Below are 14918 nucleotides of genomic sequence, written 5' to 3' on the forward strand. Positions count from 1 at the left end.
TGCCAGATAAAGAAAGGTTTATTACATATTTGCAATAAAATTAACAACTGATAAAACTTATGATTTGATATATTTCAAATTTTTCTTGTCTTGTGACTTTGTGAAACTTTTAAAATTATTTCATGACACGTGCAATCACAAACAAGAGGTTGGGATTTTTATTTTATAGAAAGAAAAATACAGACTCCCAAATGCACTTTTATGACAAGCTCCAAACATAGTCGTGTGAAAGCTTCACTTTCCTCAGAACTTTGCTGTAAACAAACATAATCACCTCCTGAAACTTCGCAAGAAGGGCAGAGAACAGTAATCTGTGTTTGATTTAGGACCTTTCCCTGAACACAATGAACACTAATTCAGCTTCTATAAACATTGAGAGGCCTTTCCCTGCACTGTTCTGGGTAAACACCCAGTCTAATTGATGATAATTTCCCCATAATTAATGCTGAATCTCTTCTTAAGGAGAGATTCATAGTTGTGATTTCAAATTTTATTCTCAAAGAGTTAATTTATAGTATTAGTGTCACCATTATACACACCCAACTGTCCTCTCTGAATCAGTCCTCCTGGGAACCCGAATAGCAGCAGAGAGGGAGGCAGCATCTGTGTGAGGCTAACAATTCCCGACAGAGCCAGAACTCCGTCAGTCAGTCAGTCAGCATCCAGGAACAGGATTCTACAACCAATTGGCTTAAGTGGCCACAAGCAACAGATACCATCACGCTGGGATTGGGTAAACAACTGAGAACTGGAAATGACTTTGCTTTTAATAATGGCAAGGACTTTTTAAAGTCTTTTTCCTTCCTGTAATAATATTCTTGATAAAATCTTGTTTTAAAAAATGACAAAGATCACATTTATACTATAATTACTGATGTGTAAATTTCACAGGTTCATAAACAGAAATGAACTAGAATATAGAATAACATTTTGTTTTGTAAAAAGATTATTTGAAATTTTAAAAAATTTTGGGTAATTCTATTTTTTCAAGTTTGGATGCTTTTATTGCTACTAATATTATTCATATGAAACATACACAGTACAAAAATTTGTTCTTAAATTGAAGAACAATTAGATTTCATATTTTCCTCACTTTAAGACTTCCATATTTTAGTTAGCCAGTATTTTTTTAATATTCTGGATCCTTCAGTGTATTTGACCCAAATAAATAGTGCCCTCAAGTGAAGCCACCAATACCTACTAAAAGTTTCTGCAAATTCTAAGGAACTTTAGAAAATGCAAGTACATGTGTTGAAAATGCCTACTCATACTAATCCTATGAAACATGTTAATTTAATAAAGATTGGAAGTTTATTTATATGTAGTTACAAATATATATTTATATTATTCTATGTATTTAATAAAATAATGTAGATTTTATAGTTTTTTGTGTTTGTAGTAATAATAATAGTATCAACATTATATTATGCTAGATTCTTGAAATACTAAGATAAACATAACACTTTCTGCTGTCAAATTGTTCATATTCTAATAGGTGAGACAGATATTGCTTTGTAAATAAGTCAATTATGATGCAGGCTGAGAGCAACAATAGAAAATATGCAAATTGCAATGATTCATATAGTTTTCAGTGATGACAATGAAGCGATGGGAGAGGAAAATAAATTTTGAAAGCAGCTTGTATTTTACCTACATTTTTAAAAATAGTGTTGGGGTTGGAGTTGGGTTTAGGGAGGGGGGCAGGAATGGAGGAAGGAAGGACTGTATAGATGGAGGGGAAGGGTGGGAGGGGAGGGGGGGAAGGGAAAAAATGGCAGAATGAATCAAACAACATTACCCTATGTAGATTTATGATTACACAAATGGTATGCCTTTACGCCATGTACAGACAGAGAAACAACATGTATCCCATTTGTTTACAATTTTATAATAAAAAAAAAAAGAAAAAAAAATAATTAAATAGAACAATTATAACAATATACTATAATAAGTTATTTAAAAAAAAAAATAGACTGAAATTCACTGAGTGAATATCATGGTTTGAATTGCAGAGTGCACTATTGGTATTCTGGAATCCTCATACCCAGTGTCTCAGAATGTAACCTCATATGGTGATAAGGTTTTCATAAGGGTAATCAAGGTAAATTGAAATCACGAGGGTGGGTCTTAATCAGTGTGGCTGGTGCCTTTATAAAAGGCAGAGAATTTGGATGCAGAGACACAGAGGGAAGACAACGTGAAAAGATGCAGGAAGACAATGACCATCTATGAGCCAATGAGAGAGGCTTGGAACACTTCCTTTCCTCAGAGCCCTCGGCAGGAAACAGTCTGGCTGAAATCTTGATTTTGGACTTCTAGAGTCCAGAAATATGAAATATTAAATTTCTAATTCACATGGTTTATAGTACTTCATTTTCTCTACCTTAGCAAACTAATACAATAGACAAAGCAGGAAGTAACATTCTAGATTAGCATAAGGATAAAAAGAGGGTTCTAAAAGAGAATCTTGCTCCTGGGTTTAGGGAACCATTTTTGTGTTACTATTGACCAAGAAGAGAAATGGTAAGAAAGGAAGCTAGTCAGACCATCGACTATGACACCGAATAGTTTTAACTCGAATGGGTAACTGAAGGGAAATCATGGAGCATTTTCATGCTAGGAACAAAGAATTCTCAAATATGCCACTTTCTCAATTTATAAATTTTCAAGATTATGTCCTTTCTATTTGGATGGATCAGGCTTTATCTAGGGGAATTATGGATGAAGAAAAATGAAACTATAATAATAAAGTTTGCCTTAAATAAGAAGAAACACATTACCTCTGAAACAGGGATGATGTAAAGCTAATATAAAATGTCAATAAATCTGTAAAGTTAGAAAGACATTAGTATTAGTATACTTGATCACTAAAACTTGTTGATTCATCCAAGACCAGACAATGTGCTAAGGAATGGATAATTAAAAATATGAGTAAGCCCCTGGAGAGTCTTACTCTTCAGCAGATTCACTGGAAGTGAATGTGAGATGGCGCCTACTGAATTAGAAGTCACCAAAATAGGTCAACACCAATGGGAAAGTCATGTGGTTTTGTCCAGAATCATTAACCTACTAGGATTCATTTTTGAAAAAAAAAAAAAAATCCTGGAGATTTTAAGGAAGCCAATGAATAGAAGTATGGTATGGGCTGGGGCAGCTAATTTTGTCCCCCAACCCATTCCCTCTTTCTTCCTCTTAGGAAACAGAACATCTCAGTTTGGGGCTGCACATTAAGATTGCTCATCTAGGCACTCTATTTTCAAGTGTCCCTTTTATCTAGGAGTTATCATGGGACCCAGCATTAACCACTAGGATGGGTGTAAGAAATATGGGTAACTTTGAGTCATCCTTTAATTAAATAGAAAAAATATGCTAGTCCTTCATTCAATGTCTTCTTTCTGAGGGATAAAAACTATATATAGCAATAGTGAACCAACTTCAAATGTGTGAACAGAAATAGCTCTCTAAAGGATGGCAGAACAAAATAGATAGAACTTGAGTCTCTTGATGACCTTCTAGAATACAGCCATCTGCCACCCCAGACCACTGACTTCTGCACGGTTACATAGGATTTGAGGTCTGCTTGTTTCAACATCTTACCCTCTAATTAATGTGGGTGAATTCATGTGTGACTGGAAGAACAGGATTTGTAATCAGAGACTTAGATACCGAATTTGGGGATTTTAGACATGATGTAGTTCTGTAGGACAAATAGTTGAGGATTGAATGGATCATGAAAGTTGGTTGATGAAAGAAAGTAAACATACAGTAAAAGATGGAAAAAAAAAGAATTTAGTAAATCCAGTCATAATCTACATGATTATGGAAATCACTTGGGTAAGTACAGGAATGAGGATGGCAAAACAGAAATGATAAGCTATTTGACAGAGTTCTCAATGATGTAGAAAAACCTTGAACCAAGTTCATAAAGAGGACAGAGTAGAAAGGAGATTGCTCTAGTTGATTGGCATGAGCCTGAAGGTCCCAGGGATATTTTCCCCAAGAGAAGAACAACCTTATAGAAATGGTTACATAGGCTACTTGTGATTCTAACCCAGATGCTCTCATTAACTAACTTGGCAAGTCGTTTGATATCTCCAGTTCAAAGGTGTCCACCTGTAAAAGGAGGAAATTGTATTACATTATACTTAGTCTCCTTGCAGCACTAACATTTCAGGATTTTAACTTAGAATTGAATCCAAATCCCCTAATTTAAATAGCAGGCTAATCTTCTACCGGCTTTTAAATCAAAATGTTGTTGCACTTTTAATGAAACAGAAACCAGAGCTACAGTGCCTCTTGGGAAGAGTGATGAAATGGTACATAAACAAGTCACTTTCCTTCTCTCTCCAACTTCGAATTTGTTCCCTCTGTATCTATGAGCCGTGGTTCACAGCTGTGTGAGCTGATTCCCAATTACCATGATTTGCAGGAAAATCTAAGCCCAGAATGAAATGAGACCTGAGGGAGGAGTGAAGCTGGCCAGTTCGGCAGTGTCTTGAATGACCTTCTGACCTGTGCTCTTTTATTACCCAGCTGCTGGTGGACAGCGGTTGCTTCTACAATAGCATTTTCCTTTCCTTCAGCTATTTAGATATTTCCTTTTTGTTTTTCTCTTTTAATTTCAATAATTTTCCCCTTTTGAATAGATTATTTCAAATCCCATTACATGTGTGCATTCCACATGAGTATATATGTACATACCTCAGCGCTAGCATTACTAATTTTCTGAGTTTTCAAATAATCTAATTAAAATTTTGATTAATGAGTGTTATAAGCAAGATGATGTTCTAATACTCTGCTAATGAGACCCAAGTCTTTTATTTTGGTCTCTTTTTTCTTTGGCAATGATATTTTGCATCTCTCTAATCCCCTACATGTCTTATACTTCCCTTCTTGGATTTCACCCTACTAACCTGAGGGAAGGGCTCTTGTTCCACTCCCAGATCACCACCTGTGTGTTTTCTTTCCTTTTATAACAAAACACACAGCAACATAGGACAGAATTAGAATCCATCACTAAGATAAAGATGTAGAGTCTAGTGAACTGAATTTGCTTTTAATAACCATGAAATAGAACCACTTAAGATACATTTTCTGTTCCACCTCTGCTTCTTGATGAAGAACTCATACAGCATCACTATTTATTCTGGGTCATTGTGAAATTCTAAAATGAAGATTCCCCAACATCCAAGAACTTCCCAGTTCATTTACAGCTTCCCATGGCCACATGATGGTATATGAGGTAAATGTTGAAGCTTTCATTTAGAAGGGAAAGAAGATAATTTTGGAAAAACATGTCAATTGCTGGCTTCTTGTTCTCATGTGAGTGCTATTTTTCTTGTTTTAAATGTTAATTTTCTTTTAGAGATGTAAGTTGTGAAATTAATGCTAACAGAGCACTTTCTCTAACTTACCAGACTAGGCCAAAAACATCATTGCTTTTTTCTCCTGGTGTGAAAAATTCCTGTAGCAATTATTACAGTGATAAATTAATCAATTATGTTTATTTATTAAAAGTGAGATCTTCTAGCTCACAGTCTCCACCAGTGCTGGGAACATATTTGTATTGTTCACCACTATACTATGACTTGCTATTTCCAGACACTCAAAAATTAAATGAATTAATATAAATAACACTATATCCAGTAATATTTCTCAGAGCTTTTCTTCCCTAAGTGATCATGCCTCCGAGGCATATCGTTTCTAGATAGCTCTGAAAATGTCAACAGCCCTTTTGTGTTTTTTTAGGCAAGGATTAAACAAGAATCACATTTTATTCCTTATCCTGCTTAATTGTTACAACACCCTTAAGGGCACTGGTAATTTTCAAAATATCAACAAAGAACCTACAACATGAAGTGCAAACATTCAGAATGTAATTTCCTCTTTTTTCTTTTTTTTTAATTCAGCAAGCACTCACGGATCATCACTGTTAACATCAATTACATCTACACTCTAAATGTGAGGAAGAGCAGTTCAGAGATTTATAGCTAACATCATGCCATGTAAACCAGGGTTAACTATAAAATGTCATATTAAAGTGTCACTGAACATAATCATTCATATACCTCTCACATATTCTACTTGGTATTAGCAATCATCGAGTATTTATCGCTACTTTTCCTCTCTGAATTACTGTATTGATAGCAAGTGGGATGTACTACATGAATGTGTGTGATTCAAGCAGGATTCATTTGAAGATCTATTATACTTTTATTTTTTTAAGAGATGGCATAAATACCAATGTTTCTTCTTAGATTTATCTTCATTGAAATCTCTCATATAGATACAAAATGATGATTTCCTTGTGTTTCACATCAAATAAGTATGAAGGACTACTTGATTCTCATAGGACTTTCCTTCTAAGTATCCAAACAATGGATGAATATTGAATAAACAGTTGTTTCCAAGTCAAACCCTTAGGCCATGCCCACCACTGAAAGAACAGACCTCCAGGTTAAGACTGATGATTAATCTGGCATGGCTGGCCCTTGCATAACATTTTAAACATTCCTATATTCATACTTCTATGCTATAATTGTTCTGGATTAAAATATTTATAATTATCAGCTTACTTCAGTTCTGGCAAATTGTAGAAACTATTAGTCTGTAAATATTGATACCTCATGCCAACAAGTTCACATTTTCATTCATTTGACCATGAAATACCTCATATTTCTTTTACCTGAAACATTATTCAAAACTTAATTTTTATTGACATTGTCTCATTTCTTCCTGATATCTAACCAGACAAGTCTCAAAGACTTCCCTCTCTCCTAGTCCTATTGTCTTATCACGTCTCTGTTTAAAAATTGTCAAATTCTGCTTCCTCCAGGAAGCACAAACAACTGCCTCTCTGTCACCTCTAAAACATGGCTCTACCCATAGCCATATCCAGGCTACTTTATCTTCTGTGCACCATGTCACTTCTGTTTTGGTAAGCTACAGTCATTTTTAAGTCATTTTACTAATCCCAAATACATTTTTGTATCATTTTTTATTTAATTATTTTTGCAGTGCTGGTATCAAACCCAGGGCCCTGAGCATGCTAGGCATATGCTCCAGGCCCCATTTGTTTATTCATATCTTTTGCACCTAATATATCACACAGCTCTCAACAGCCTTGCTTCTTATTCATCCTACAAGACCAAGTTCAATTATCTTGTGAAACGGATCCTCTGCTTGTCCATCTAGATCCACTGTCCATCCTTTCCACCCTATCTTTTGCCCAGATAGCTGATGGGTTACCTCAGTGGACTCCAGTGACCTCTAGTTGTCAGTTTTGTTTGGTCAAAGGGAAGCCTCAGCAGAAGACTGAAAAGGAAGAGAGAAAGAGTGAGATTGTGGTATTTATTTCTCCACTTCCTTTCTATAAGAAATCTTGACATGGCTTCATCCCTCTACCACAGGAAGGACCCTTTACAGGTCTCCTTTCCTCCACCTTTCAAGAATTACTCAATTCATAGCCCCTTCAGATGGTAATGGCCTGGTCACTATTAGCTCCATGGCAAGACACTATCCCTGTGACTTCCATATACCCTGAATGCATACACTTTAATAACCTTCCTGAAATTTTCTGTTTCCCTAATAGATACATGTCTCTTCCAAGAAGCCTTGGCCTATAACTCCAGTTCACTTTCTGGTCATGTATCTTTATCATATGGTACAGGCTTTAAAATATGATCACAAATTCTTAAATATTTCTCAAGTAACAATCCTAATACTCTGCTCTTTGTCTGTGAAATATAGAAAGTAGTAGAAATATTGGAATGTGATTTCCAATATTGGGACACAAAATGCAAAGTGGCTCCCTCCTTGCTCTCTCCCGTGGATCATTCACTCTAGGGAAGTCAGCTGCTAGTTAACACTCAAGCCATCCTGGGTAGAGACCCACATGGCAAGAAACTGAGACCTCTTGCCAACAGCCACGAGTGAATGGAGCAGATCCTCCAGCCCCAGTCACTTCTTCAGATAACTGCTGCCCTGGTTAGCATCCTCCTGAAAGACCTTAGCCAGAACTACCCAATTAAGCTCCTCCTAAATTTCTGAACCATAGAACCCATGAGATGATAAATATATCATCTTTTAAGCTGCTAATTTGGGGGGAACAATTTGTTGTACAGAAATAGACACCAATAGTTCATACAGCAAGACACCCACAGCCTGACACATACCCTATATAAATAATTGTAGGCCACAGTGGTGTGATGAAGATTGTTTCAAATCATCCTAAAACTCTTTGTATTTAATCATCTCACGATTTCCCCCAAATACATTTTTGTATCATCCCCAAAACTGTGTCCCCAAATTCACCCACAGCTTTTCTGGTGATTCTTAGTGAATTCCTTCCTGTGATGCCTGCTGTGTATCACAATTTTGCTTCATGGACCATGGAGTAAACACCAAAGCCCCACCCACTCACTCCTTCTCCATTCTTGATCGTGACCAGCTCTTGACCACCAGATCTTGACAGGGAAAACATTTTCCTATTCTTTTCCTATTCTTTTCATTTTCTTATTCTATTTATATTGTTACATTATATAAGACATAAGGCAGTAGTAAGTCCCATGTCTTACATTGCAAGAGAGGAGTCATATCATTCTCCTGTATTCTACATTCGAATTCTTTCAATTCTGTTGATTATTAGGAAATACTTGTCTATAAAGAGGGATATCTAAGGCTATTAGTGCTTAGTAACTGCTGGGATTTTTTCTTTATTTTTTTCTGCTGTTACCACCACCCCACCGCTCCAAAATTCTTTACGTATCATTTGAGTTATGAATAATTAGATGTTCTGTAGAGATGTTAAATTACATATTTTAGGTTCTTTTTACTTATTTTAGTTTTTCATCAATTTATTACTCAAATGCATCACCTTTCTCCATAACCCCTAAAGTAATTATACATAAAACAATATTTCTGTTTGCTAAACTCAACTTGGACATAAATGAAGATTGCTCTATCCTGCTGTTACTGGGTTGACTCTTGGATAAATAGGAACATATGTGCTATGTCCAAAGTAAATGGATGACTTACTTTCCTAGATAACTTAATTTGGCAAAAAGAAAACTAGGTTTCCTGGCTCTTTTTCTTTTTGTCCAATAAAAACAAGCCTTTGAGACAGCTTCTCTCCCATTGACACTCCATTAACTGCCAATATTGCTGGAGCTACAGTTATAAATATGTAAAGTGTGATATACACAAGCTTATTTTGCAAAGTGTGCCTGTGTCCCCAGCTGTCGGCTATTTTTGTTCAAGTCAAACATGTTTTGATGTGCTGATTTTGTTGTTTTTGTTTGAATTCTATGATGCCAAATGATTAAAAACAGTTTTAAAAATCATTAGATATTGAAATGTTCCTGAAATACATCCAAAATCTAACCTTCTGTGTCTGCATATAAATATAGATGCTCATATGGCAGTAACTCAGAAATTTGTGTTATATTAAATTCTTCATATATAGGATTTGAATTATCCCTAAATCATATAGACAATGTTCATATGCACTCCAAAAGGATAGAGTATGTGCAGCTGTATGTATGTGCAATTACATAATGCCAGAGCAAGATGGAAATTCAGGGATATTTTGGTTTAACCTTTTTATTACTAACATGGGATGTTTGACAGTGAGGAGTATTAGCATATTTTCTCATGGCCACCCAACCAATTGATTAACAAAACTACATAGAACTGCTTTTCCAGTAGCTCTTGCTTCTTTGTTCTTTTCCTATACAAAAATTCGGGAAAGTGGTAGTTTGTCATCCAGGAGGAGACAGAATGTCTGTATCCAGTACCTTACTGTCCATGTTCTGGGATCTGATGCTCTTTCTAGACATTCAGCATTGTTCTTTCTATGGCTAGGGATAGATAAGTCCTTGGAGGCAGAATCTCACTAAATCGAAGATGTCTTACACTGAGACTGTCACGAGAATGATGGTGTATAGTTTAACAATAAGAAATAGAAAATCTGACAACCATTAGAATCAGGTCAGCATAATCATCACAGGCAAGCTACACATAAAACTAGATATGCATCATTTTATTCATTAGCCATGAGAAATTATCATAGCTATCAAAAATGTACTCTCATTTCCCTCTAGGTCCTTAAGATAAAAACTCAAAAGCTCACACAGGCTGACAGTTAAATGGGTGAGACAGCTGAGTGTAATGCCAGCAGGAATGGTGAAGATTCTGGTAAAATGGAATGTGAGTGTTCTATTTAAAGGAGGCAGCTGCCTTTTTTCTGTCAACTTTAAAAAGGGAATTCTGCCCACGTGCGACAACATGGATGAACCTAGAGGACGTCAAGTTAAGTGAAATAAACCAGGGACAAAAAAAACAAATACTGCATGATCTTATATGTAGAATCTAAAAATGTCAATAAAACATAGATTATAAATTGTGATTCCCAGTGGTACGAGGGAAATATGGACCTGTCACTCAAAGGATAAAAGAATGATACAAAGTGAGTAAGTTCTTAAGAGCTAATGCATAGCATGATGACTTTAGAATACTGCATTGCATACTTAAATATGCAAAGATTATTGGTAGTTAATATTGTCATCCAAAAATCATAACTCAGGATCGTCAGACAACAGTCAGCAAACTGTTCACCAACCACCAGTGGAGCACCAGCTGCCTGCTGCTGCCTGGAAGTTCACTGTTACAGTACCTGCAGGTTTGATTACACGTGGCTGCTGCCATTTTGAGACAACAGCCAGGCCCTGTAGGACCCCTGACCAGACTGACTGAGCCCCGTCTCCAGGATCCCTCAGCCCAACTGATCACTCCCTGCCTCTGGGGCCCTCACATTGACTGCTTCCTGCCGCCAGGACCCCCAGACCAACTGACTGTGCCCTATCACTGGGACCCCAGACTGACTGGTTGCACCCGGACTCCAGGATTCCACAACCACAAAACACACTGGACCTCCAGGACCCCTGCAGGACCAACTGCATCCCGTCTCCAGGACCTCCAGCTGACCACATCCACCCCTGAGTTGCAGCTCCCCATTTGTCAACACATTTCGATGCCAGAGCAGCCATCTTGGATGATCCTGGAATCCGTAGATCGGATCTTTGGGTGGGGCAAATCCCATCCTGTGATGCCTGCTGGAGGCTTGAAGCTCATTGTCAGGTACCTCTCATGTATCAGGTTACTGAACACTGGGAAGTTTCATTAGTATATGACTGTTATAGAGTAGATTTTCTTTTTTCTCCTTTTTTAAAAAAATTAAGTTTTTATTTCTTTACTTTTCTTGCTTTCTTTTCCTTTTGTTTACCTGTTCCCTCACAGTCTCTTTCTCCCTTTTTTGCATATTAACATCTGATTTCTTTTGATTACACTCTTACACTTTCTATTTTCTAGAACTTCTGTATATTCTTTTCTTATCCCATTAACAGCCACATTCTACATCCCTCTGCATCCTCTTTGTCCTCCATTAGAAACTGCAGACCTTATTGCAAATCTGTTTGTTTTACCAAAGATAATATTTGAACTCATTTTGTTTATTATGACAGTTTTGTTATTGTCCCCATAGGGGCTATTTGGTCTAAGATTGCATAGTGTCTGATTTGGGCACTGCTAATACTGATCTCCCCTTAAAGAAAGGGTTTTGGAAACCTATAGGGCCACTATAAGCCTATAGGGGGAAATCTGCAATACCCCAGATCTGCACTGCTAGAGGGGAAGATACATGAACAACATGAAAAAACAAGGGAAGAAAATGATCCTAACAAATCTAGATTCTATAGTAATAGAATCCAATGACAGTATGTTAGAAGAAATGTCAGAAAAGGACTTCAGATTATACATGATTCTCGAAGCAAAGAATGAGATAAGAGAGCAAATGCAGTCAATGAATGATAATACCAATAAGCTGAAAGAGCAAGTGCAGGAAGCAAAAGACCATTTCAACAAAGAGATAGAGATTCTCAAAGAAAACCAAACGGAAATCCTTGAAATGAAGGAGACAATAAACCAAATAAAAAACTCAATGGAAAGCATCACCAACACACCAGACCACTTGGAAGACAGAACCTCAGACAATGAAGACAAAATATTTAATCTTGAAAATAAAGTCACCCAAGCAGAGAAGATGGTAAGAAATCATGAACAGAATCTCCAAGAACTATGGGATATCATGAAAAGACCAAATTTAAGAATTATTAGGATTGAGGAAGGCACAGAGATACAAACCAAAGGAATGAACAACCTATTCAATGAAATAATATCAGAAAATTTCCCAAACCTGAAGAATGAAATGGAAAATCAAATATAAGAGGCTTTCAGAACACCAAATGCACAAAATCAAAACAGATCCACACCAAGGCACATTATAATGAAAATGCCTAACATTCAAAATAAAGATAGAATTTTGAAGGCCTTGAGAGAAAAGTATCAGATTACATATAGGGGGAGACCAATACAGATAGCAGCCGATTTCTCAACCCAGACTCTAAAAGCTAGAAGGACCTGGAACAACATATTTCAAGCTCTGAAAGAACATTGTTGCCAACCAAGAATCCTATACACAGCAAAACTAACCTTTAGATTTGAAGATGAAATAAAATCCTTCCATGATAAACAAAAGTTAAAAGAATTTACAAAGAGAAAGCTTGCACTACAGAATGTTCTCAACAAAATATTCCATGAGGAGGAAATGAAAAACAACAATGTAGGTCAGCAAACGGAGGAGCTACCTTAGAGAAAAACCACTCAAAGGAGAAACCAAGCCAACTTAAAAACCAAAAATAAGCCAAATGACTGGGAATACAAATCACTTCTCAATAATAACCCTGAACATTAATGGCCTAAACTCATCAATCAAAAGACATAGACTGGCAGAATGGATTAAAAAGAAAGACCCAACAATATGCTGCCTGCAAGAGACTCATCTCATAGAAAAAGACATCCTCAGACTAAAGGTGAAAGGATGGGAAAAAACCTACCACGCACATGGACTCAGTAAAAAAGCGGGGGTTTGATTCTTATATCAGATAAAGTGGACTTCAAGCCAAAGTTAGTCAGGAAGGATAAAGAAGGACATTTCATACTGCTTAAGGGAACCATAAATCAAGAAGACATAATGATAGTAAAATTTATGCCCCAAACAATGGTGCATCCCTGTACATCAAACAATCCTTCTCAATTTCAAGAATCACATAGACTACAACACAATAATTCTGGGTGACTTTAATGCACTGCTGTCACCACTAGATAGATCTTCCAAACAAAATCCAATCAAAGAAACCATAGAACTCAATAACACAATCAATATCCTAGACTTAATAGACATATAAAGAATCCATCCATCAACAAGCGGATTCACTTTCTTCTCAGCAGCACATGCAACCTTCTTGAAAATAGACCATGTGTTATGCCACAAAGCAGCCCTTAGGAAATTCAAAAAAATAGAGATACTACCTTGTTTTCTATCAGATCATAATGGACTGAGAGTAGAAATCAATGACAAAATAAAAAAGGGAAATTACTCCAACACTTGGAGACTAAATAATATGCTATTGAATGAAACATGGATAACAAAAAACATCAGGGAGGAGATTAAAAAATTCTTAGAGGTCAATGAGAATGATGATACAACATATCAAAATCTCTGGGACACTATGAAAGTGGTACTAAGAGGAAAATTCATTGCATGGAGCGCATTCCAGAAAAGAATGAAAAGTCAACAACGAAATGACCTAACATTACAGCTCAAAGTCCTAGAAAAAGAAGAACAGAATAACAGCAAAAGTAGTAGAAGGCAGGAAATAATTAAAATCAGAGCTGAAATCAATGAAATTGAAACAAAAGAAACTATTCAAAAAATTGACAAAACAAAAAGTTGGTTCTTTGAGAAAGTAAACAAAATAGACAAACACTTAGCCACACTAACAAAGAGGAGAGAGAAGACTCAAATTACTAAAATACATGATGCAAAAGGAAGTATCACGACAGACACCACTGAGATACAGAACATAATGAGAAGCTGGTTTGAAAATCTGTATTCCAACAAAATAGAAACTACTGAAGACATTGACAAATTTCTAGAGACATATGCTCCTCCCAAACTGAACCAGGAGGACATACGCAATTTAAACAGATCAATATCAAGCAATGAAATAGAAGAAGTCATTAAAAATCTACCATCCAAGAAAAGCCCAGGACCAGACGGATTCTCAGCCGAGTTCTACAAGATCTTCAAAGAAGAACTCATTCCAATACTTCTCAAAGTATTCCAGGAAACTGAAAAGGAGGGTACCCTACCGAACTCATTCTATGAAGCTAATATCACCCTCATACCCAAACCAGGAAAGACACATCAAGGAAAGAAAATTTTAGACCAATATCCTTGATGAATATAGATGCAAAGATCCTTAACAAAATATTGGCAAACCGTATCCAAAAACATACTAAGAAAATTGTGCACCACAATCAAGTGGAGTTCATTCCTAGAATGCAAGGATGGTTCAACATTCATAAATCAATAAATGTAATCCATCATGTCAATAGACTTAAGGATAAGAATCATATGGTTATTTCAATTGACACAGAAAAAGCATTTGACAAAATACAACACCCCTTCATGCTCAAAACACTAGAAAAAATAGGGATAGTAGGAACATACCTGAACATTGTAAAGGCTATTTATGCTAAGCCCATGGACAACATCATTCTTAATGGAGAAAAACTGAAACCATTCCCTTTAAAAATGGGAACAAGACAGGGATGTCCTTTTTCCCACTTCTATTCAACATTGTCCTCGAAATCTAGCCAGAGCAATTAGGCAGACTAAAGAAATTAAAGGGATACAAATAGGAAAAGAGGAACTTAAGCTGTCACTATTTGCTGATGACATGATTCTATATTTCGAGGATCCAAAAACCTCCTCCAGAAAACTTCTAGACCTCATCAAT

This window comes from Sciurus carolinensis, chromosome 9 (genome assembly GCF_902686445.1).
Source record: "Sciurus carolinensis chromosome 9, mSciCar1.2, whole genome shotgun sequence".
NCBI lineage: Eukaryota > Metazoa > Chordata > Mammalia > Rodentia > Sciuridae > Sciurus > Sciurus carolinensis.